Source organism: Bos grunniens, chromosome X (genome assembly GCF_055505025.1).
Source record: "Bos grunniens cultivar Pamir isolate PY7600 chromosome X, Bosgru_T2T1.0, whole genome shotgun sequence".
NCBI classification, from domain to species: domain Eukaryota; kingdom Metazoa; phylum Chordata; class Mammalia; order Artiodactyla; family Bovidae; genus Bos; species Bos grunniens.
Genome location: NC_141194.1, coordinates 113,154,818 through 113,178,276, shown reverse-complemented (window position 1 = coordinate 113,178,276; position 23,459 = coordinate 113,154,818). Strand labels below are relative to the sequence as shown.

General features: G+C 42.1%; 1 protein-coding gene and 2 long non-coding RNA genes across 6 annotated transcripts in view; 2 read left to right on the top strand and 1 right to left on the bottom strand.

Annotated features, from left to right (window-relative positions):
* AFF2 (ALF transcription elongation factor 2) overlaps positions 1 to 23,459 on the top strand; it is a 536,669-nt gene that overhangs the window by 50,743 nt on the left and 462,467 nt on the right. The window lies entirely within an intron of this gene.
* Positions 15,671 to 23,459, top strand: part of LOC147341212 (uncharacterized) — a 60,848-nt gene continuing 53,059 nt past the window's right edge. Inside the window, exon 1 of the long non-coding RNA XR_015159862.1 lies at positions 15,671 to 15,801. This is a non-coding gene — a long non-coding RNA (uncharacterized LOC147341212). The remainder of the gene's footprint in view (positions 15,802 to 23,459) is intronic.
* Positions 17,136 to 21,504, bottom strand: LOC147341213 (uncharacterized). Its single transcript, XR_015159863.1, has 2 exons — positions 21,287 to 21,504; positions 17,136 to 17,547 (listed from the first exon to the last, which is right to left on the bottom strand). It is a non-coding gene; the product is annotated as an uncharacterized LOC147341213 (long non-coding RNA).

The window sequence follows — 23,459 nt, the reverse complement described above, 5'->3', positions numbered from 1 at the left end:
ATAACCTTACTAGCATGGGAAGTAAGCACAATTGTTTGTGTGTTACCAGATGTGCATTTATTGAGCAGCTAGTAAGTGCAAGGGGCTGTGAAAAATAAACACATGACTAAGACATTGACTTTGCCTTCAAGGAATTTACACTCTGGTCAGAGAGATGAGACAGCTCACAATCACATAAAAGTAGACAGAGTTAAGAGCTGTTACCAGGAGCTTCAAAGAGCCTGCTGGGAAATCAAAGGAAGGGCTGCTCCCTTCCCATGCAGAATGGCCCTGAGATTGACTTTGTCCATGAGGAGATAAGGAAGGACAGTTTAAGTAGAAGCTACAGAGGGAAAAAGGCAAAATATCTATATCTATATCTATATCTATATCTATATCTATATCTATATCTATCTCCAGGGAGCTGTTGCATATTCATTTGGCTGGCTGCAAGAGAGGGACTGTGACAGGAGACCGTGGGTCCATGGTGTGTGTGTGCCTGAGTGTGTATGTGAGTAGGGAGCTGTTGGCTGCAGGCAGACAGTAGCAGAAGGTGAGGGTAGCATGCAGCATTGTGGCCACACTGTTAGCAACCTTGGCTATTCAGGCAGAGAATGCAGACCCTAGGAGCTACTGTAAGTGAGCAGGGAGGGGCATTAGACCTGTGGTCTAGGGCAATTTCATTTATGTCCTGAGTCAGAGGGATGGGACCAGGAAGTCCAGTTTGGCAACTAGTTGGAAAAGGGAAGGTGATGGTTTTAGCAATCAATATATTTGTAAGTATAGGCATTCAGAACCTCCCTGTGGTTTTGGAATGAGCCATTTCTCCTCAGTGGAGGTTTTTGTCTGAATATAGTTGTTTGAAAGTGTAATATAAATGATCTGGAATAGGGAACTATGTGCGTGCTTGGGATCCATCCTGATTGAATGGGTCTCAAGCCCTAGTGGGCCTAAGGATTGAGCCTGGAACCCTCGGGAGAATTTTTGATTCTCTGATATGGGGGGTGGCCCAGGCCTCTGCACATGGGTCATTCTGAGGCTCTGCCCTTGGCACGTTGAGAAATATTGTTCCTGGCCACTGTGCATGTAAAAAGGCATGTGTCCCTACCTACCAGTGACCCACCTGCCACAGAGGCCGGAGAGACCTGGACATGTGGAGGACCAGTGCCCCTGCCATGGGTCCCTGACTGTGCTAGGCGTCTTCTATACCTTCTCTCGTTTCACTCCCACAGTGGTTCTGAGGAAGGAAATTCTTTATTCTCACCTTTCAGGAAGGCCTGTGAATACTTTTCAAGAGCAGAGCTCCCAACATACTTCCTAGAAGAATGTGGGGTCATTGAGCAGTGACCCAGGAAGTTTCCATGATGTGGGTCTGATTCCCAGGCTCCTCTATGAAGTTGGATGTGTTCAAGAGAGAAATGTTGACTTTTCAAGTGTCCAGGTTTAACCAAGTTCAAAGAAAAAAGCCCTTCCTTGGAAACAGGATTTTAGCTGGAGGCATTACCTTTGCTTTGGTGCTACCCAGCCAGCTAGCAGTGTCCCAAGAAGAGAACCCCACCTCCTCTTCATCCTCCATCTGTCACTCTTGTCTGCTCTCACTGCTGAGCTCTGGCCACTGGACGTCTCCTTGCGATTTGATCAGAGGCCATGTGCTAAGCAGGACTACAGTGCTGTGTGGCCCGTTTGACTCAGTCCTCTTGCCATTGCAAGTCTATCGCGGTTGCCTAAAATAGCTCAGCAAGCTTTGTGCTATCTCCATGTCATGCTTTGGGACACTCCTGGGTTGGAGGGCCGAGATCAATTCCTTCTGTTCCTACCACCACCCACGGCCATCGAACTGTGCCCTCTGCCCAGTGGGTCTCACCAGCAGACATCCTGTGGTGGGGAGAATGGAGAAAATGTTTGATTTCCAGACACTCCTTTCCAGTGATTGGCTAAACAGAGTTCTCATGATTTGCATTTTGTCTCTGCCTGCTTCTGCAGTGTTCATTCATGTCTAAGGATGCGGCCATATAAAGAAGCCATTTCCCATTTCCTTTGAAACATGTCTAGTGTTCTGGTCAGCATCACCATAAGACAGGAGTACCTTTAATGGAATGGATTCTCACCAATTAGCTCATAGACTCAGGACAAGGCTCAAAATGTCATCTTTTTACATGTGTGTGCCTTCACGTACACTGGCTAGATAGATCTTTTACTTTTTCCCCCCAACTCTACAAAGATCTTTGTTTCATGGATTTAAGCCACTCATTTTGTCTGATAAAAAATTAGAGGTGAACAATGGATTACATTTTAAAAATAGATCAACAGTGTTACTCCCCTAGTTCCATAAAAACAGTGTTGATAAAAGAGATTTGTACATCTTGCTGATGAATTCATATAATGCTCTAATTCCTTGATCCTTTGATTTCCTCTCTTCTACCATTTTTTAAAAGACTTCAAATATAATCTCTCATTTAAAAATTGATTGGTATAAAATATTTGTTTTTTATAATTTTTTGTTTTACTTTGTTAAACAGTAAGCTTCATACAACTTAAAGGAAGTTTTAGAGATTATCTGACTTGTCCTCACAATATAGGGCTTAACCATTCTAGGCAAGGCTTCTCAGGTGACGCTAGTGATAAAGAACCCACCTGCCGATGCAGAAGACATAAGAGACATGAGTTCGATCCCTGGGTCGGGAAGATCCCCTGGTGGAGGAAATGGCAACCCACTCTGGTATTCTTGCCTAGAGAATCCCATGGACAGAGGAGCCTGGCGGGCTACAGTCCAAAGAGTCACAAAGAGTTGGATATGCCTGAAGTGACTTAGCACACATGCAGGCATTCTAGGGAAATGGAAGTGCCCTTTGCTTCCAAAGGTGTCCTGAGAAAGTTTTCATAACCTTGAGGGTGGGGCTATGGCAATTATTTCTGTATTTCCTTTCTTAACTGAAAATAGCAGGGGCTCACATATGTGAACAAGCCTTTATTGGAACCGTATTGAATTGTCTAGCAAGTAAGTTTTGAGCATTTATTTGTGGAATGAATGCCCAGATGAAAGAAAGGATGGACAGCCACTCGGATATTTTCCACTATAGCTAAGCCAATTTCCTCATGTCACAGATAAATCAATTTCTTCTTATTCTGTTTGCTGAGTGTTTAAGTTAATCTCTGCCATTGCTCACCACCCTTTCTGTGTTTGAAAGAAGTTATGAATTCTTCCCTCGGTCTACACTTCTGGCTGTATCATCACAGCCTTGCTTCCCTTTCCTCATAGGCTCATCTTTCCAGGCCTGTAGCTGTCTCTGTGGCTCTCTGGCCCCTGGGTACATGGTAATACTCTCTCAGTTGTGGGTTCCATGCCTGGATATGCCAAAGCAAGATTTACAGAGGATTAGTGAGCATTCTGCATCTTAACCTGGAGGATGACAATCAGTCCTCATCAGTACATGAAGATAATCATAAGACAGTGGAGGTTTTGTGAAGAGTTTTTTCAAACTCTGGTTCGACCATTCTTGGCTCTTCCTTTCCCTAGTTGCTATTTCTAGAACTCATGATTTTGATCAGACAGCATCAGAAAAGGAGGCTCCTGCCTTTCCCTCTTGGTTATTGAAACCGATATGCTTAATAGTTTATTAAGCATCTTCGAATAGCTTCCTCTAAGGACTGGAGGAAGATTTTCCCTCTCCCATATAATTCTGTGGCTCCAAAATGGTCCTTTAACTTGAAGATATTGATTTGCTATTGTTTAGCCCCTAGTGGATTGTTTCTTATCTCCAAGACTGGATTTTTGTTAGAATGAGAGTTGACAGAATTCAGATTTAGCCTAGTGAAGTATGTCAGGGTCAGTAAAATGTTAAAGATTGAGAACAAATGGAATATTAACCAAGAAATTCCATGTGAATGTTGTGAAAAGAAGTGATATCAGGAATCAAGACCTTTGTGGTGTACATTTGTAGAAGATATTTAAATGCCCAAGTCTCCTTGCAGAGGTAGGGAGTTGATTTCCATGGCTGTGTTTAAGCAAGTTCAATCATAAAGCAGGCCTAAAATGGGAAACAGTCCAAAGTTTCAGCAGTCACAGAAGAAACACATCAAATTTGGCACATCCATATACTGGGCATTGGATTTTCTTCTTTGGACTTCTTTGAAATTTCTGATGTTGCTTGACAATGACTGTATGTTACTTGTATACATACTGATATAATAAATGAGTGAATTCTAGTGAATGAGACCTTGTTCCTGAGGCTGGTCTCAGGTACCCCTGATCCAGCCACATGCCCTCTAACTCATAGACAGTGAGCGGTAAGGTTACAGTTGAATCGTGGTGTGAAGACCCCACACCTGTGGCCTTGCCCCACGTGTGCCAGCTCCAGTTTGCTGGCTGGCTGGCCAGAACTGGCCACTTGGCCCTTCTGGAGTCAGGGTCTTCCTGGGCCAGAGGGTTGGTGGACTAATGGCCCCAGTGGGAGCTGGCTTCTGGCCAAGGACCCCGTCTTTCCCGTGGAATCACAGCCATGAGGGTGCAGTGGCCACATAGCCTTTGCCAGGCAAGCAGGGCGAAAGTGGGGTCTTTGGTTTTAGTATGTTCTGAGCGGGGTTCCTGATGGCCCACCCCACTCGCTAGGCTGCTCAGTTGGCTGCTTTGTGTTCAGGTGGAGGGACAAAATTTAATATGACAGACCCAGTCCTGGCTTCACAGTGTAGATTCCTTTGTATGAATGAAAAATCAAATCTAGGAGGACGGAAGACTTTCTGGTTTTCTAGTTATCTCAAATATGTTTTGTTCAAAGCCTGTTTACCTCTAGATGTGGAAATCAGTACATCCCTTACTCATGACCTCTGTGGGGATGGCTGCTAAGTCAATGAGGGTCTTGGCTCCATTCTGAGTATTTGTTGCCTTGTGGGAGGTAAAGCAAAACAATAGGAAATGAGAGAGTTTTCCCTCAGTAGTTTGATCTTGGTGGTGAGGCAGGGAATTGCACCAAAGACCTAACATCTAATAGGATTTAAAAAATGCACAGGGTGGTTTTCCCCTTTATGTAAGAATAATCTTTGAGGATGAAAAAAAGATTAAGATTCTTCTGTAGCCATCTTTCTCTCTCTGCCATGTATGTATGTGTGTGATTTTTTAAAACTGAACTTTAACACACACAATAAAATGCACAGATCTTAAGTCTTCAGTATAATTTTTGACAATTGCATGCACCCAGGTGACTATCACACCAAACAGCAATCAATGCAAGCCACATATGTCATTTAGAATTTTCTAGTAGCCACATTAGAAAAAGTAAAAAAAGAAACAGGTGAAATTGAGATACTCTAATTCTGTGTATTTAAAATGTTATTATTTCAGCAGAAAATTAATGTAGAAATTATAACAAGACATTTTATACTTCTTGGGTAACACGTCTTTGAAACTTGATATATCGTTTATACTTATAACATCTCAACTAGGATGCTGACTTAAAAAAATGTATTAACTACATGTAACATCAAGTTTACTATGACCGTCTCTGAAAGGGCTATAGTAAAGTGCAGGAGCTGGATAAATAGCGACTTGCTCAAACAGAATGCTCTCCCTGGATTTCCATATTCCAGTGACACTGAATTTGAAGTCCCTGTGAACAGAGGCAGACATGTGACACGATCTGAAGACCCAAACTGTACCTGAGCTATTCATTTCATCCCCATTCTCACTCCTCAGTTTCCTTCTACGAATATTCCTGAATGCTTCCTAAGTACAGGGCATCCTTGGAGTACTGCAAGAGAAAAAAAATCACCTTGTCCAGGCCCCAGGCTCACAAGCCAGTGTGTCCAGGCTCACAAGCCAGTGGAAGAGGATACTTCTAAGCACCATTTCAGAGAAATATGACACAGCCCTTGGGCTAGAAGAAACTTCTGGAACACCTTTAAAACATGGTCAGAAATTGATGAGGCAAAGGGACCAGAGAAAGAACAGGGACTAAGAATGAATAGAGCAAGAGTTAACAGTCAGACTGATGGCCAGCTCTACCATTTACTGGCTGTGTCCTGCCTTGGGCCAATTGATCACACCTCTGGGCCTCTTTTCCATCATCTGTAAAACAGTGATAATGATACTTACCTACCAGAGATGTCAAACAAGAAATCAAACAAGATTGTTAAAAATCTGTTACCATTATTGGCTCCTGCGTTCATTCATTTAGCAGATACTTGAAAACACCTACCCTGTGCCTGATGTTGGGCTAGTTGCTAGGGATACCACAGCATGGTCTGTAGCCTCCTAAAACTTGATATCCATTTGAGGGGTTAGTGAACAGTAGTTGTTTTCTCAGGAGGAAAAGCAGACCTGAGAAAGGCCATGGGCTACTGGGGAAGACTTGAGAGATTTCAGTCAGGTTTACATGTGCCTGGTGTGTGTGTCGGGGTGTTGGGATTAGTGGAGGGAGGTAGCAGTGGAGAGGTAGAATGGGGACCCCCTCACAGTCTCACTCCTACTGAAAACATTTTGAAAATCTTCTTCAATATTTACCAATAGTTGGGATTATTCAAGTATTTAAATAAAACCAGAATAACTTGTTCACTTGTAGGGATAACGGAGAAGACACTGGGGTTGAATTTGCACTTGCCACATTTTACCTTTCAGATTTCAGACTCTCTGCGCTTAGGGACTATACCATACTCAGTCTGTCACCCCATTCCTCTACGCAGTCCTTCTACAGTGCTGCCTGGGTTTCAGTTTTGATTGACGTCACTGAAGTGTAACCATTGGCACCAAGCCTGGCACACGATGTTTGCTCTAGATGTGTGTTGGATGGCTACATGGGCCAGTGGGTGGACTGCTGCCCATGACCATCAGCAGAGTCAGTGAAGCACTTCCAGGGTGCTCTGCTGATTCAGCACCTACAGAGGTGAGGCCTCTTGCTGCCCCACAAAAGGAACCCTGGCCTGGAAGTTGGGTTATCTGGATTCTAGCCCTTTTTCTGCCACTCACTGGCTTTGTGATCTGGGGCAAGTCACTTAACTGTTCTGTGCCTGTTCCCCAACCTGCAGAATAATGGGTTCAACTCCATGACCTCTGGGATCATGTGTCACTTTCCATGATCACCTGGCTCCCAGGATTCATTTCTTTCACTGCCCAGCCTCTGGCTTCCACACATTGTGTGAGAGCTCACAGTGTTCTAGTCTGGGGAACTGAACTCCTGCCAGTTAAGAACAGAGCACGTTCAGGAGAATTTTGGTGGAGATGGCTGATTCCACTGTTGCTACAAAGGCTAGTGAAAGGACAGCAAGAGGATTCTAGGCTCTCTTGGAACCTATGTTTTGCCCTTTCTCTTCTCATCATTCATCTACTGAATACCTGATCATTGATGTGCACCATGAAGAGGGAGAATGCCCCCTCATCTGACGTGTATTTGAAAGTACATATTGTCTTAGAGTGAGTGGAAGTTCTGCCCTGAGAACGTGGTTTCCTCCACCTTTTCCATATGTAACAAGTTCTGCTTCCTGACTGGAGCACCAGGCTTGGATTTGTCAAGATATGTTCTAAACCAAGACTGACATTTCTTTTTGGGGACAGTGACAAAACTGTTTAAGCTCCCAACATTGGGGAGATGGGCATGGAGAAAAACCACAAAACCGAAAGATGACAGCAACCAATGACTTTGTGTCCCATCCCAGTCAGTCCTCCCATGAAACACTAGCATCACCAAAAAAAAATTTTCTGCATGTGTAAGAGCCTGCATTTTCAGCCCTGGAATATTCATTCAGTTTTTATGCATGAAATTATGCACATACCAATAACCTTCTAATTTACTGATGCTTGCTATTAGGTTTTGTTTAAACGAGTACTTTCCAAAAGGAACCAGCTTCTGTTCTGAAGAAATGAATAAACCACACAAGGTGAACTTTCATACAACTGATTTTCTACACGGAGTTTTCAGGTGTAATTTAGACATAGCCCTGGTGGTTTATGAGCACAGAAAGTGTAGGAGGCTACACGGATGTACTCGTGAGTGACTGGAAGCCAGAGGGCAGAGGGAGAGATCCAGGGATGGGGATTTCAGCTCAGTTTCACATTCTACCCTAAGGCATTAGATGCTGCTAATTCTTCAAAAGCCAAAGATTTGTTTTACAGAAAAAATTCTGATTTGATTAAGATATTGCTTCCAGACCTAATGTTCCTTTAGCAAATCATGCCTACATCCATGATTGGAAATAAACTGCATGTTATCTAAGCATAAAAACCACATGATTTGGAACTATTCTACAGAAGTAACATTTAGTGTAATTACAGTACATTTAGATTAATTATAGCACTGGTTCAGGGTGCCACCATCCTTAAGGTCATATCAGCATTTTCGTTATTAACCCTGTATGGAAGAAGTTCTCTTCTTCTGTGTACTGTTTCCTTCAAAAATATTTGCGTTCTATATATCTGGCTAGATCTCAGTGGAATGGCCTTTCCACTTTAGGGTAACTTTAAAAAGAGATGATTTCAGAGGGATTATTATTGCTGAGATTGCTGTTTCTATGTAGATGCTCAAAGTAGGCAGAGAATAATTTTAAAAAAGTGGAAATGGTCACAATGTTTAATTAGGAAATAGACTTGCTATAAATGGCTGTAGGTCTCCTAATGTTAACGGGAAAGTGGCTGATATTTAACAGCCACGTTCAGAACAAAGGTACCTGTCCAGCCTGAGTTTGGCTCTATCCAAAGTGATATCCTCCAGATTGGTAAGAGTTGGCAATTTTGTCTTTGTGAGTGGCTTTTGAAATCTGTGCATTGTTCTTTTTGAATATCATTCTCGGCCTCAGATTTTCATCTCCTGAGAGCAGTGTTTTGTTTTTGTTTTTTTTTTTTTTTTCCATTAAACAACCAAATGTCATTTGGAGCCAGATTTGGCCAGTAAGGAGGCTGATAAGGTCGAATACACATTTTACTGAAGAATGAATGAACTGGAAAATAATGAGCCTCATTTTCATGCCTGGTTCATAACTATTCTTGAAGGTAATTCCCTCGGAGGAATTCCAAACTCGGTTGAGCAATGTCTGTCTCCTTGAAAACAGGGTACAGTTTCTTCATGGTGCTGCTTGGAAGGTGCTGGCATTCATTTGAATGTCAAATGTCTGCTAGTTTGTTATCTGAAGAGCCTCATTAATTTATGATTCTACTCAATTTAAATAAAAGGAGGTTTCTTAATTCTCAGTGGTAGACTGTCATGACACTAAAAATTGTCGTGACCTGTTGTACCTGTTAAGAACAGTTCCTAAAGTATATCTTTATATAAATGAATGTAAATATTCTCAAAAGTGTCTGTTAATAGTAGTAGCATTTTGTTGAATATTTACCATGACTCAGGCAGTGTGTTTGCTATGTTTCATTAACCCATGGCTTTTTGAGAACCTTAGGCACTCATCTTTTCCAAAGGTGCCAACATTAAGTAACTTGCCCAGGGTACACAGCTCATAAAGGGCCAGGGTGAGATTTGAACTCGGGCTGATGTAAGCTTTCACCCCATCTGATGCTTAACTGCCTTTAACAAACACGTGGGTCTTGGATAGAGTCACAGCTCATTGGTCCCCAGCATTTGAGCTGGTCCCTTGGAGGATGAAGGCAAAAACTGGGACTGTTGAGGCCAGTTTTACAGAGCAAGTTGTATTAAATGAACAAAAGAAGCAGAGCAAGAGCAGTGAATTTGTCAAGTCCTCACTCGGTTTGATTTTTCTTTTCCCTTTCTAGTTTGCCCTGCTAGGTTATATTTTACCTTCTCCTGGTAGAGTTTTGCAGGCGAGTAGTTCTTATCAGGAACAAATGATGCCATAAATCCGGACTGAAATCAATGAGGTTATGAGCTCTAAGAGCGAGAGGCAGTTTTGTGGGCCTAAGTGTTTTCCCTGCTCACCATGCTGTATCTTTGAAGCCAGAAGCCAGAGGCTCATTTACAGACCTATCTATAGCAGCTCTGTCATCAAGCTGGGTTCCCAAGGCCCACCTTCCCCTTTTAAACAAGAGGAATATTTAGAAGAAATAATAGAGAGCACATATGCTCTCATGTCTGTCTCCAAATGTATAAGAAACGGAAAGGGATGTGCCAAACAAAACCACCTCTTGGTAATAAGACTGTAATGTAAAAATTATAGCCTGGAATTCTTGGAAATGACTCTATCCCCCCTCCCCCTTGAAGAGACTGGCACCAGCTCTTTAGCTTTACTCAGCTAAAGGGAGCTTCTTTACCAGTGCCAAATGTATTCATATAGTAAAATGGAGGAAAATAGTAATGGATGCCATTCAACTTTCTGATGAGGAGGGATGACCATTTTTTTGAAGTACTGACTTCACTTAGAGGAAAGCCATTAACAGACACCAGAAATCCAGGGAGCTGGCTGTTGAATGCTGTGTGTTCAGTTCTTGGTGCCCTGTGTGTGTTAGATAATAGAGGGCACATAGGATTTCCAGGATTTCCCCCCTGTCAATGCAGGAGACATAAGAGACCCAGGGTCGGGAAGATCCTCTGGAGGAAGGCATGGCAACCCACTCCAGCATTCTGTCCTCGAAGAATCCCATGGACAGAGGAGCCTGGTGGGCTACAGTCCGTGGGGTCACAAAGAGGCGGACATGACTGAGCGACTAAGTATACACGAGTGATCAGTGAGGTTCCTACATCAAGAAGCCAGGTTTGACTCTGCCAAGTAGTGCCAGGGAAGTGAGTTTAGTAATTCTTGTTGGTCTGTTCTAGTTGACTAGGTGGAAAAATGGACTGATTGTCTACCCCTCATCACACACATTGCTTGGCTTAGGGAAGGTCTATGACTAGGGGGAGGCAGGTCCATCACCCCAACCCAGCATTTCAGGTAGCATCAGTCATTGAGACAGTAATATTTTAATAGAGTCTTTGTGAAAAATCAAAATTAAAAAAAATCCACAATGAAAAAAAAAGATCTAATTTTTAAATGATGACAGAATCAGAATGTTCTCAGGGACATTGGAGCCTGAGGCAAAAGGAAAAAAAATTGCATTAATTTTGATTTTTAAGAATTTGCCTTAAAATTCTAATGTACTTGATGACTGAGTTTTGGGTACCTCCTGCTCACCCTGAAAGCCCAATTCTAATGCCCCCTCTCTCGAGTTTTCCTAATTCCTTTCTCTCCCCCTCCATGGGCTTCTTGGTGACAGTGTATTTTACCTCTGGGCTTCCCTAACACTTTCTGCAGCTCTCCCGACAGCGTGATTATTTGTTTGCAGTATTTTCCTCTTTCAGAGGACTCTGGCTTCCTTGAGGATCAATGCCATGTATTAGGCTCTTTGTATCCACTGTGCCAGCCTGACATTCAGTAGGTACTCAAAAATATTTCATGGTTGTTCAAAACAACAACTGAGTGAAGAAGGAGTTCAGTGAATAAGTGAAATCAGCCTTTGAGTCTTTGAGAACTTGACCTGTTTTCCATGGTGATTCCTATATACAGCCCTGGTTCAGGTGGCGATGCTGTTTGGGAAACACAAGTCCCATGGAGGGAACCACTTCTAGAGACTGTTCCTTGTGAGAGTGCACAGGGAGTCAGGTTCAAGGAGTGGTGGTGATGTGCCCTTGGTGACCCCATTCCCATGTCCATCTTGCTTCCTAAGAAGGATTCAGTCCCAGCTCAGGGGGCAGGCAGGGGGAGGGGCGGTTCAGAGATGGGGTAGGGGTTTCCCCAACGTGCCAGGAACTTGGTGCTTGTTTCCATGGAGCTTACATTCTAGTCCGAGTGGGCAGATGTGAAAAAAGCAACAGATGCTCTCATTTTCGATTTCTGTACATGATTTGAAGACAGTCAGATTGGATGGTGTGATGCAGTTATGGAAGTGGAGGAGGCCGACTATAGCCGGGTGGTCTGAGAAGACCCTGGTGGAGCTGAGACCTCAATGATGAGAAGAAGCCAACGAAGCAAGGATCTTCAGGCAGCTCTTCAAGGAGATGGCAGCACAATACAAAAGGCCCTGAGGAAGGGGCATGCTTGGCTTTTTCGAGGAAAAAAATGAACCTTGTTAAGGAGGGTAACCTTCCAGAGGCTGAGGTCATGGAGGTACACAAGGACCAAATTGGTGGGTACTTCAAAGACTGAGATGAGGAAATTGAATTTTATTCCATCTGCAGTGGGAAGCCATTGGAGGAGTTGAAGGGGGAAATATCATGAGGCAATTCACATATTATAAGGGCACCTTTGGAGAACACACTGGAGGGAGGCCAGATCTTGAGGCTGTTGCAGTGGGGCAGGTGAGTGATGATGCGCGTGGATGGAGAGAAGTGCATGGATGCAGGAGAGGTGTTAGAGGTGGAGTCAGTAATGGTTGCTGATGGATCCCATGTGTGTCTCTGGAGGGGGAAGGTTGACTGAAAGGGAGGAATTGAGCATATCCTCTCAATTTTTGTCTTGAGTGGCCAGGCGGACTGTGGTGCTTTATGTCTATATAACTACAGGCTCTTGAAATGTTTTTTTTTTTTCTATAATAAAGGACTAGCCTTTGCAAAATAGTGATTGAAGTTTTATCTTTGGTGAGACAAGAACAAAATAAAACTGTAAGCAAGCCAGTGGGAAAAACCTTTTACCCCTCCATTCCACGCACTCATTTGTAAACCTGCAAACATCTCTGTACTGAATTTCACCCTAGGCTGTCTGCCCAACAAGACTGCTTGAGGGTAGAGTGGGAACACTTTCTTATATCTTCTGGTACATCGAGTATCCAAGTTGGTGTCTGGCACATGACAGGCATTTGGTAAATGCTTGGTGAAAGGCAGGAAGGAATGACAATAGACCCTCTTTGAACTTGTCTACCTCTTCTTTCCAGAGGTTAACACAAAACTGAAGGTGATACCAAAAAGTTAATCAAGTTAGGGAAACTCTGCAGACTGACACAGAAACCTCCATATACCCAGAAAGCTACAATTGAAGAAAACAACAAACATGCTGTAAATGATGTTTCTTTTACTGTGGAAAGACTTAATAAATCCATCGTGACAGTTACCTGTCTGGCAGTAGCAGTGTTTTAGGACTAAATTGCAACTCTATTTGATCATTTGAATTCAATCCCAGATATATTTTAAATATACATTTTGGTCATGTCTAAGGCACTTAGGATGACAGATATACTATATCATTAGACTATAAGTAAGTAAGTGAAGTCATTCAGTCATGTCCGACTCTTTGAGACCCCATGGACTGCAGCCTGCCAGGCTCCTCTGTCCATGGGATTCTCCAGGCAAGAATAGTGGAGTGGGTTGCCATTTCCTTCTCCATCATTAGACTGTATTCAGTAACTAATAAAGAAATTGGTAAGAAAGTGAAGTCCAAAATGCCTTTAATTATAGAGGAGCTGCCTCATTCATTTGATGCAAGAGAGGCAATGAACTGTCTGGAAGACAGGTGTTTTTCTACAAAGCATTTGGTAGTTCTTTCTTGATTAGAGAAAAAAGCATTAAGAGTACTCAGCATACTATTTTGGAGGCATTGATGTGGCCTCATCTGCCCTTTCTCACCACACCTTTTGCTCTGCCATTTCATACTTGTAATTACTTATTTTTTGTTCTTTCCTTCCTCATCTGTGCCTTTACTCTTGCTCTTCCAATGGTCAGGAAGAGGTCTTTCTCACCTTCTCCATCACTGCTAACCTAATCATCCTTCAGTGTTCAACCCAAGTGCAGCCTTCTCCAAGCAGCCTTCCTGGATTTCTCCAAGCTGAACTTATACCTTCCTTCCTCCATGTTTCCTCTGGTTTATGTTTTGTTGAGCATTATGCTAATGACTGGCCAGTTATTGTCAACCCAGGAAACTCTCAGTGCTTGACTTTGTGACTACAGCCTAAGAGTTTGCCATAGTATATAATTGAACATTTCTCTGCTTGAAGGAACATTAAGTTATTTATTTTATATATATATATATATACACACATATATATGTATGTATATATATATACATATATATATATGATAAAAACTCATGCTATCTCCCCTGTATTGTATTTTCTTAGGTTGTAGGAGACTGATTCTTTCAAACACTTTAGTCAGTATTTCCCTAAAGGCACCAGCAGCAAAAATTTGTGAATATATTTTTATCAGAGATGATTAGGTTTTTACTCCTAGGAAACAGAAAAAAATTTAAGGTCATTGTTATTGTTGTTTAATCACTAAGTCATGTCTCTTTTCTACCCCGTGACCTGAAGCATGCCAGGCTTCCCTGTCCTTCACTACCTCTTGGAGTTTGCTCAAACTTATGTGCACTGAGTCAGTGATACCATCCAACCATTTAATCCTCTGCTGCCCCCTTGTCCTCTTGCTCTCAGTCTTTCCCAGCATCAAGATATTTTCTGAGTTGGCTCTTCCCATCAGGTGGCCAAAATACTGGAGCTTCAGCTTCAGCATCAGTCCTTCCAGTGAATATTCAGGGTTGATTTCTTTTAGGATTGACTGGTAGCCATAATAATTTATAATACATAGTCATTTGAGGATGTTAGCTTTAGCTTTTAGGTTCTTTTGCTATCTTTAGCTTTCTCCATTTTATTTTAATAATGATAAAAAATGTCATATTTGTTAACTTTTTTCATTCTAAGCTGTTTACCAAACTTTAAGGATGCAAATACAATGTAGTTATTCATATGCTTGCAACTAGGTTTATGGCCCTGAGAGCATTCAATTACAATGATTTCTATTTCATTGATGTTGCTCAGAGTCAACAGAAGGATTGGGTCCCAAGGTAATGGGTTGTATTTAAAAATAAGAAAAAAGAGTGTAAAGGTGGAGGTGTTCAGCTGCACTAATATGGTTATTGTTAGAGAATGTTTGAAACAGGGTATGGGAACACCTGGCTGTAATAGTCTAACCAGATAGGTAACACGCATAGGATAGTGAGTATAATTGACAGTGGCATTTGGGACTAAAGAGAAATTGGTTACAGATAAAATCAAGGGATCACCAACATTGTGAACAGATCAGAGTTTCTGCTGACAGATCCAACACTCAGAAATGTTTCCTCCTTTCTTAGGAGATTGGAAAGGCAGGTAAGAGTATTGTCTTTCCAGTAAAGAGAAGGAGAAAATCAAGTGAGGACCAACAGTGAAAAATGGGTATACAGGCCTGGTCTGGTTATCTTGAGAAAGCTGCCTCCTTCAATGGCTGTTCACCTCAAGTTCTGAAAATTTGTATTTTTAGGTCAGCAGTTTGTGTGCAGGTCCAGCCAGGGCTTGACACTTTCTTTAGATGTGATACGTGAATCCAAGTGTGTATTCCTTGGAGTCTGGCAACACAATTGGTTAATAGTATCTGATAGGGGCCTTCCCAACGGGGCTGAAGGGAGTCGTTCTGGAGGTGTATTGTCCAATAGATGAAATCTCTAGGTTGTAAGGAGTGATGTTTAAGGTCTTCGTCTCCAGAGAATATGAAAGATGGGAGACACTGTGAAAAGACTGTACTTCTAAAACATGGTAATTTTCAACAGAAGCAAGCAATTAAGCCTTTACAATATTGAAGTCTGATCTCCTTTTATCAGTTGTGGATCAAAAGAAGCAGAAGCCAGGTGCATTGGGCATCCTGTGATTATCTCAAAAGGTGAGATTTTATGGGTTCCAAAAGGGTTTGGACCTGAGATTTAGAAGGACTGATTGCAGCGCCTTTGGCCAGGGTGCTACAAATGGAAAGGTTTTTCACAAATTTTGTGAATTGAGTCTTAATGTTGCCGTTAGTGCATCAGACCAGCCCTGAGGATTGAGGGTGAGAAGTGTGGTGAAAATGCGGTAGGACTGGCCAAACAATACAGACTTGTTGTGATATTTGACCAGTAAAATGAGTTCCCTGGTCACTATGGAGCTCAAGAGGAGTTCCGCAGGTAAGGATAATCTTTTCTAAAAGAAGTTTAGGCACAGAAGAGGCAGTAGCTTGTCTACATGGGAAGTCTTAGACCCAGTGGGAAAACATATAAACGATGACTAAAGCATATTTATATCCATGAGATGGGGGAAATTGAGTAAAATCTACTTCCCAAACCTCTAGTGTCCATTGGACAATTTAAAGCGTTCAGGAACACTGCCAACAGGTTTTCCTGAATTATATATGTTTTGGGCAGATGGGACAAGCAAAATAGGGACTTTTTGTGGCCTTATTGTTATCTCCCACCAGTGTTGATCATTTTATCTGTGTTTATCATTTTATCTGTGGACCAATGGTTTAATGCATATACAGTAATGAGAATTTTAGAGTCCTTGGCTAGACCGGATTGTTACTTGGCCCAAACCGGAGTTCTCCCTTTTATTGAGCCAACAGTTACTAGATTTCCAATCTTCTATTTCCTTTTCTGGAGCCAATTCTTGGGCTCCTCAAACTGATTTCTCTAGGTTATCATTTGTCAATTTGGACATGACAGAGGTTTGATCTTTCATTCCTTTGAGGGCAGCATTCTTGGTGGAAATGTCAGCAATGTGGTTTCCTTTAGCTTCCAGGGAGTCAGGTTTGGAATACCCACGGACCTTAATCATAGCTGAAGTGGCTGACAAGAATGTGGCCTCTAATGGACATAAGAGCCATTGAAAATTTTATCGCCACTAGAAGTAAAGAGGACTTGCTGTTTCCACAGCACTTTGAAGTCATGGGCTACTCCAAAGGCATATTTAGTGTCTGCTGTTTTGCCCTTTGATGAAATTCTGTCCCAAGTAGGATCATATATTTCAACCTGTTGGGCTGAGGTAGCCAAAGGCAAAAGTCCCACCTTGATGATTTTAAAAGGAGTTGAAACTACATATCCAGCACAATATTTACCATTTTAATTCTTTAAGAACCATTTGTAAACCATGAAAACAGCATTGGTTAGAGGAGTTTCCTGTGTATCGTGGCAAGGGGGCAAAAGATGATCTGTCAGAGTCAGTCATGAAGAGTGTAGTCCTTAGAGGAGGGAAGAAGGGTGGCAGAACTAAGGTGATCACAATGAGAGAGTTATATGAAGAGTGATTACTATGAGGATTTCCTAGAAAGTAAGATGACTGGCTAAAGGGTTTTGAGACTGATGAGAATTCAGGAGGGCTCTACTGCATGGGGTACAAAGATGGTTAGAAGGGATCCCATGACTATCTCTTGGTGGCCTTAAGTAAAAGGAATGTGACAGAAATGGCTCCGAGGTGAGGAGTGTCCTCATACCATAGGCTCTGTCTGCTGGCTGTAGTACCTTATGGGGTATTGGTGAACCCCGTGTTTCTGGGTGACTATTCCGAGAGTACTTGTCTCCTTCTCCAATATAAAGTTGATAATTAGAATGTCCATGGGTAGGAAGATGTATTAAAAGCTGGGTCATGCAGATCTTCCCAAGCAGTAAGAGTCAGGTTTGCTGTTCTTTAGTGGGGCATATAAAGACTGGGCCGTGAAAGAGTTCAGAATCCAGTTCTAACAATAAATAACCAACCCAGCCTCAAAACTGAGTTTGGTATTGGGCTTTGGGAAGTTCAGGATGCCATGAAGCTTATCTGGGTTTGGGTGCCCAGCTGCTCTCCCATGACCAGGTGCCCCAAATAACGAACTTGGGTTTGAACAAACTGTAGTTTCTCCCAAGCTTCAACAGGTGGATGCTGTCTTCCTAAAAAAAGATCTGGGAAGGGGAGCAGAGAAGCAAGTCATCTATATACTGTAATAAAGTAGAGCCTCCAGAACATTTTATATCACCTCAATCAGCTTTCAAGATTTGTGAGATGTAAGAAGGACTTTTGGTAAAATCTTTGGTCATTACTGTCCAGGTATATTGTTGTCCTTCCCAAATAAAGGCAAAGAGATATTGACTAGCATTATCTGTAGGGATCCTAAAGAAGGTGCTACATATTAATAAATCACTCACAGTGAGAAATTTGCCTTTGGTGGGTATGAGGCTGCAAAAGTATTGGAATTGGAAACAACAGAGTGACAAGGGATGACAGTATAGTTTATGGCCTGGAGATCTTGGACAAATCTCCATCCTTGGCCATTGGGTTTCTCTTCAGGTAAAACAGGGATGTTGCAGGGACCATTTTTGTTGTTTAGTTGCTAATTTCATGTCCAACTCTTCGCAACCCCATGATCTGCAGCCTATCAGGCTCCTCTCTCTATGGGATTTTCCAGGCAAGAATACTGGAGTCGGTTGCCTTTCCTTCTCCAGGGGATCTTCCTGACCCAGGGCTTGAACCCACATGTCCTGCATTGGCAGGCAGATTCTTTACCACTGAGCCACCTGGGAAGCCTGTTGCAGGGACTAGTGTACCAGATAATGAGACCCTGGGCCATATAATTATCCATTATTGGCTTAATGCCCTGGAGGGCCTCTTTATTTATAGGGTATTGGTTAATTCTGGGGAGAGGCTTTGACGGATCTATTTGCATCTTAATAGGAGGGATCTGCCAATATCACTTGAGGATTTTGCCCATAAGGAGGTGGCAGCTGATCTTATAGGGACAAATGATTAGTTTCCTTAGAATTAGGTTCAGTGCCATCAGAGACAGAGAAGGCAATGACACCCCACTCCAGTACTCTTGCCTGGAAAATCCCATGGACGGAGGAGCCTGGTGGGCAGCAGTCCATGGTGTCACTAAGAGTCGGACACAACTGAGTGACTTCACTTTTACTTTTCACTTTCATGCAGTGGAGAAGGAAATAGCAACCCACTCCAGTGTTCTTGCCTGGAGAATCCCAGGGACAGGGGAGCCTGGTGGGCTGCCGTCTATGGGGTCGCACAGAGTCGGACACGACTGAAGTGACTTAGCAGCAGCAGCCATCAGAGATGGAGCAAATAAAAGATGTTCAAGGGTCATATGATTCACTAAGTAGGTGGCTATTTTGGTTGTTGTTATTAAATTCTAGAATTATTCTCCATTTTTGGGGAGAAAGAAAATCCAGAATATTTTTCTAGGAAATCTCAACCCAGAAAATGAGTAAGAGTGGGGGAACTAAGGAGCAAATGCTGGGTATCTTTTAGAGGGCCTAAATCGAAAGAGATAGGTTTATTTTTTTTAATTTTATTTTATTTTTAAACTTTACAAATTGTATTAGTTTTGCCAAATATCAAAATGAATCCGCCACAGGTATACATGTGTTCCCCATCTTTTAGAAACAAGAACCTGTTGACTTTTATTTGGGATCACCACTATTTGACCTTTTTAATACTCTGAGGCAGGCACTGGTTAATAACAGTGGGGTAAAGCACTGAGAGTGTAACTCTGGTGTCAATTAAGGTCATAGAAATATTCATTCCCAATCTAGAGAGTGATTTCTTCAAGCTGATTAAGAGGGAGGATTTGGAAGCACACTTAAGGCTTCCCAGGTGGTCCTCTTGGTAAAAAACCTGCCTGCCAGTGTAGGAGACATAAGAGACACAGGTTTGATCTCTGGGTTGGGAAGATCCCCTGGAGGAAGGCAAGGCAACCCACTCCAGTATTCTTACCTGGAGAATCCCATTGACAGAGGAGCCTGGCAGGCCTACAGTCCATCGGGTTGCAAAGAGTCAGATGCTACTAAAGGGACTTAGCATGCACTCACGCTGTAGTTCCTCAAAGCCCCATCATTGGGGGTTAGGAGGGCATTGGAAAGGCTGGTTGGAGGGCTGAAGGTACCTGGAGTGCTTAAACTTGTAACAGTCTTTTTCCCAATGTCCTGGCTTTTGGCAGTGATGGCTGAAAAACCAGGAGGTTTGTTTTATTTGTTTATGGACCTCCATTAGTTGGAGTTAGAAAGTGAAGATTTTAGTGGTCTTCCTTTTAGTTGAATCATGCTGGATTTAGACAAACTTGTTTGCTAAATTAATTAAATGTGGCATAGATGTAGTTTCCCATTCCACCCTGGTCATTTTAACTGGAAGAGAAAGATCCTGGTTTAGCCCTTAATTAACATAGAGTTAAAGCCTACCTGAGTGGATTCAACATCCATAGACCAGAATTGTCCTTAAAAATAATTTGGAGTTGACTGTGATAGTTGTGCAGAGGTTCATTTGGGTTTCTGAGTTCAAGTCTGAATCTCATTTCAATTAATAGGTTTTGGGAAAGGCCTAGAAGTTGCCAAATGGTGTCACTTGGCAGTTCCCTGAGTTTGATCATATAATAGAGAGTTGGCCTCCTGGTTGTACTCCTAGGAACTCTTTTGGATTTACCCAACTAGCAGTTTTTAATCCAGTATTCAGCTTGATCTTCACTGACACGCATGTGAAATAGCAGATATAAGTCAGAGAAACCAGGCTGATAAGTATGAATGTCCATATTAAATTCCTCAGCAAATTTGTGGGGATCCTCAGTTACTTTGGGAAAATCTGACTATAGCTTGTAGTTCAGCATTAGTACAAGGAACACAAGAAATTACAGATTTATCATTTGAATCTTCAGTGGGCCTAATTTAAAAGGGAAGATTTTAATAGGTTCAGGTAAGGTGGAAGTAGGGAGAAGTTCATAGAAAATAGGAAGTTCAGTGAAAAGAATAGAATGAGAAGGTAGAACAGCACTGAGGAAAAAAGGAAAATGGCACCAGAGTAAAGACCTTGGCACAAGATGGCTCCTGTGTACCTGGAGACATAGAGGGGAGGGGAGGGGGAAAAGAGACCTTAGTAGCTTTTTAATTTTTTCCAATTGTTTATTTTCCTCAATTAATTTAGAAATAGTATTTTGTAAAGAGGTGATTTTAGAGTCTTGAATGCATTTGGAAGCCTCCTGCTGCTGCTGCAGCTAAGTTGCTTCAGTCATGTCCGAGTCTGTGCAACCCCATAGATGGCAGCCCACCAGGCTCCCCTGTCCCTGGGATTCTCCAGGCAAGAACACTGGAGTGGGTTGCCATTTCCTTCTCCAATGCATGAAAGTGAAAAGTGAAAGTGAAGTCGCTCAGTCGTGTCTGACTCAGCGACCCCATGGACTGGAGCCTACCAGGCTCCTCCGTCCATGGGGATTTCCAGGCAAGAGTACTGGAGTGGGGTGCCATTGCCTACTCTGAGCTGTAATTTGAGAGATGTGGTCTTCTAATTTAGTTTTGAGAAAAACAAATTTGGGGAGGTCAAAAGTTCCCCATAATGGCCATTGGAATTCTAAATTATTTTGGTCAAATTGGTCCATTTAGTTAAAATGTGCATAAGGAGGGACCATAGCTTTTAAACATAAAACCAGCTGGGGTCCCAGAAGGGGGACACTCTTGAGATAGTTGAGGAGAGTTTGATCCCACTGCTCAAAACTCTGAAGTTTAGAAAACAGAAGAGTACTCACCACAAAGGGAAGTGCCTTCATGAAAACAAAAACTGGTCCCAAATAAAGTCAGAGAGCTTGACCAAAGGAAGGGAGCTTGGATCAAAGAAAAGGCTTACTCAATTTAATAGAAAAAGATAACTCACAGAAGGAGAGAGTACGAGCTGCTCAAGTGGGTACTCCAGACAGTTCTAGGAGTCATTATTTCCTCAGGAGATTGTCATCTTTGGATCCCACTTCTGACACCATGAAATGTCAACCTTAAAAATAAAATAGCTAGTTATTTTACCAGCAAAATTAGTTTGAGAATAGCAGAGGAATTGCAGTCAGCATAAGCAAACTATGTCATGCCATAGGCAAGCCTGGAGAACAAAGAAGAGGAGCATACTTTTATAGAGGAAAGGAGGAGGTTGGGAAGGGTTGTTTACAATGAAAGTTCATTGGAGTAAAGCATGAGTTCAAGGTGGTGGCGACTTCTGATTGGCTAAATGTGGTGTTTTCTTATTGGCTGGACTGTTGCTAGGCCAAGAGAAAATCTCTCTTCCTCCAACAAGAATGTGTAAACTTCTTGTAGTTTGTAAATACAAGGTACACTTCTTCCTGCTGAGGTCTGCAAGTGGCAGAGAGTGGTAGTGCAGTGGCAGAGAGTCCCCTTTCAGGGCTTCCTGACTCCATTTTAAATGAGGTTTCCTTTATTTTCACAGTAGCAATAAGGTAGGAAGAAATTCACACATACATGTTTATAAAATATGTATAAAAGTATAGGTCAGTTAAAAGTGCATTTTCAGGTGTGTGCATATCCTAAGCCTTTGTTTTCTGTATGTTTACTCTGTGCCAAATAGTTTACATGCATTATCTCATTTAACATTTGCAACAACCTCATGAGTTATTATTATCCCCATTTCACAGGTACAAAACCAAGACTCAGAATGTTGTATGATTTACCCAAGTTTATACAGTAATAGGTGGTGCAGTTAGGGTTCAAACTCAGTGTGTTTGATTTCAAAGTTCATGCCCTTTATCAATATACATTTGTAAGTGTCTCTTTTTTTAACCAGATACCAACTTTTATTCAGAATAAAAGCAAAAGAATGAAAAATATGAAAATGATAATGGTCGTGTGAATAGCAAAACCGGATCACCATGAATACCAAGTATTTATTTTATTGTTTATGTGTTTTATGAGTAGAGAGTTAGTCCTCAGACTCTGGTGCTCAGTCTGTATTGGATTCAGAGCATGTAATACAGCATTTTAGTGCAGTTGCATCCCCTCCTCTCCGAGTTTAAGACCACTTTATGGGTGAGTTACTTTATGATGTGGTCCTTTCGATATCTTGGTAGCTAAGATGGAATTCTCAGAGTTATAATATGTTTAAACACCAGATGAGCCACCAAAGTCTGAAAGCCTTCATTTTTAAGAATTTCCAGATTGAGAAAGCCATTATCCTGAACAGCTGAATCATTCACCTGTCAACATTTCTGATAAGTCCCGTGATTTTGCAAAACAGGTACACGTTTCAGGATAATTTTCATCTGAAGCCATTCACCTCTCAAGATCTCTGACAGTTCCACGATTTTACAGTGCACGAATTTCAAGTTAATTTCATCTGAAGTGAAAACCCTACTTTATATCTCTTTATAAACAATGTGCTAGAAAAACACCCAGGTGTCTCTGTGACCCCTTAGACCCTACATTAGAGTCCCTCTTAGGCAGTCGGTCCTTTTGCTTCATAGGTTTTCTTACTGTTGTAGTTCATTGTGTGAGTATTTGTTTAATGCCTGTCTCCCATGCTGGACTATGAACTCCGGGTGGACAGGGACTGTGTGTGTTGCTCAATGCCACATGTTACCTACAGTGCTTGAAACCCCATGTGTGGCAAATAGTTGACACTCAATTTTTATTGAGGCAGGAATAAATGAATGGAGTGTGATAGAAGAGTAGACACATGCAACCAGGTAGCGGATTTAATCTTGATTTATGCCACAGAGATTCCCATTCTTAGTTTTTAAGCACGACCCTAGTTCAGTACCTCTTTCATGACCTAACAGCTCTGGGGGTTTTCTGTGATGGAGGGGAAGTCTGTTTGCTTGGTGATTACAAGAGGACAGATACAATATTTACTAGACTTAGCAACTCTTGAGCAAATGTGGTCCCTGGAGAAGGGCACGTGATAATAATTCAGGGAAACCCAGTTGTTATCTCAAAGCTAAGCCACACAGGCATCAAGGCCATGACTCACGTTCCTGTGGTCAGGAGCCATAGAGTTTTCAAGGATAATTTATGGTGATGCTGATGAGACAGAGTTCATTTAAATACTG